Source organism: Populus euphratica, unplaced genomic scaffold, assembly GCF_000495115.2.
Source record: "Populus euphratica unplaced genomic scaffold, PopEup_1.0 scaffold34.1, whole genome shotgun sequence".
Lineage (NCBI taxonomy): Eukaryota > Viridiplantae > Streptophyta > Magnoliopsida > Malpighiales > Salicaceae > Populus > Populus euphratica.
The window spans coordinates 511,765-514,601 of NW_011499883.1; positions in this window are offsets into that span (position 1 = coordinate 511,765).

The window sequence follows — 2,837 nt, forward strand, 5'->3', positions numbered from 1 at the left end:
AAATATATATATATATATATATATATATATATATATATATAGACACACACTAAAGTGTTAGATTGAGAAAAACCAAAAAAATAATATCTCAAGTAATAATATTTTGTGAATGTGGTGATTTGGTCATTCTCTTTAGTTTTTTGCTGATTAGTATTTACCAAAACGAGGTTCTTTACACAATGTTGTCACAGAGATTCTTATCACCATTCTAGCTAAGAAAATTACTAGTTACCTGACACGTGATACATCGTATATTATATATTTTTTCAATAAAAAAAATATACAAGCTTTATAAACATATTTTTTTAACATAAAAATAAATCCACAGGCCTAAACAAGCATTTGACAAAATAAACCATGAACCATCTACTTGAATAAATGAGAAAATAAAAAGCCATTAATATTAACCGAAAACAAAACTAAAAAAACTTGATAGAAAAATATAAATTGAAATAATTGATCTCGTAATATTGAATGTTTACTCAATTATATTTGCTGAATTTATTTATCAAAATAAATTTTTTATTCAATCAAATGATAATATAAACAAATAAGCACATGAAATTGATTGAATAAGACAGGAGAAAAAAAAACATTTACATAAATTTGCACATATTATAAATATTTTTTATTTTTTTTAAATTAATCTAAATAAAAGATAAAAGTTTTTTATAGATGAACAATAATAATATTTAAAAAAACATAAAAATAACTAAGATAAAACCTCTATTAAAATAGGTTAAATAAGCGAAAAATAAAATAAAGTCATGGAGAATAAAAATTAATTGAAGCATAAATTAAAAAATATTTTAAAAAATACATGTAAAAAAAAGCTAGACAACTTGGGTTATAGCCCCAATATTTAAAAAACAAATAATGTTAACTAATGAAATTAAAAATAAAATGAGACAAAAAAAATTGATCCGAATTAACTTTTCAAACATATGACTTGGAACATTATATCAGAAGCACCATGAATAAAAAACTTGAAAAGCCTAATCCTTAACAAATTAAACATTAAAAAATTATATAGGAAAAAAATTAAACGAAAAGATATAAAATAAAAAATTGCAATTAAAATAATGAGGCTACAATTAAAATAAAAATTAAAGGGCAACCAAATTATTTTTATTGAAAGGTTGAATTGAAAGTAAAATGACTTTAACACAAGGAGAAAATAAAAAAATAATGATCAAATTAAAAAAAAAATGCAGCATGAACTTTGATTGAATGTTGAAATTGAAAAAAATAAGAATAGAAAAGTTAATAAAAAAATGAAAAACAAAAGGGTCAAATTAGAAGACATAACATATGAGAAATTGTAATTAAAGGACTATATTGAAAACAAACAAAAATTTAATAGAAAAGCCAAAAACAAAAATAAAAAATGAAGAAAATAAAGACTAGATTTTAAATACCAAAACCAAAAAGGACCAAGGTGTACATTTTAGGGTGAAAAGAGAGGAAAAAGAAAAAAAATAAGGAAGAAAAACTGTCACCGATAATGATGCAACCATTCATTGCCTATATGTACCGCACATACTATATTTTATATTATTAAAATATAGAAAAACCTCTAATTGTATGTGGCAATAATTTTTTAAAAATATTTTATATTATTAAAATATAAATATACTCCTAATTTCTCTTAAAAATAACAAAAAATTGATGTAAAAACCTTGTAAGACAATTTTATTTTTTTTATTTTAGGGATATTTTCGTTATTTAGTTGTGCAACGAAACAACAAAATCACTATAAACCCCTTGAACATAAAGCTTCTATTTTTTTTCTTTCTTTTTATAAGGTTACTTTTCTAATTATATTGTTCTAATGAGGTATATGAATATATAGTATCAATTGTTTTTTAAAGTGTTGTTTCTCATGGAAAAACATCAAAATAATAATTTTTAAAATTTAAAAAATTATTTTAAATATCAGTACATCAAAACGATTTAAAAACAAAAAAAAATCAAGTAAAATAATTATGTGAAATATTGTTTAGATTGCATTCTCAAACGGCGTCTAAGAAAAACATAGGTGTCCCTATGTAAAGACCATAATACCTTGCCTCTTGTTTTGTGTAAATAGGGAGCAAGGTAGGGGTTTCATTCTAGATTACTACAATGAAAACCCCATATCTTTTAGTGTTTTTTATTGGCCTTGATATACGAATTTTGTTGTTAGGCCAAATTACTTTTTTATACAAAAATTATATTTAAGTACCGAAATGAGGTTAAAAAATACATAAAAACAATCATGATAAATGTTTAACAACACTAATATCATAATCATGATAAAATTATATTTTATTGTTATTAAAAATATTGAATGAACAAAAATACCCCTAACCAAATCTATAACAATAAGCAAACTATATGAAATTATAAAAACACTCGTGGCTCTAGGGTAGACTATTTTTTTAAGGACATCGACATCACTTGACCATTATAATGAATAGTGGATTATTTTTAAAGCTACAAGGAAACCTCTTTCCTTTTTAGTTGTTGTTTTATCAGTTTTTTTATTATTATTATTGGTATCATCATCATTTTTAGTTGTTTTTTTATTAGTTTTTTTTTATTATTGTCACTATTAATATCAACATTATTGTTGTATTGTCATTATCATCATCATCATCATTATTATCATTGTCACATAACCATGGTCATCGACGTCACTATTATTATTAGTAATATATTCATTATTATTATCACTATTACTACTTCTACTGTCATTATTATTAATGATAGTAATAGTAATAGCAACAACAATAATACCATTGTTAGTAATATTATTAGTAGCATTACTATAATTATTGTTATTATTGTTATTGTTA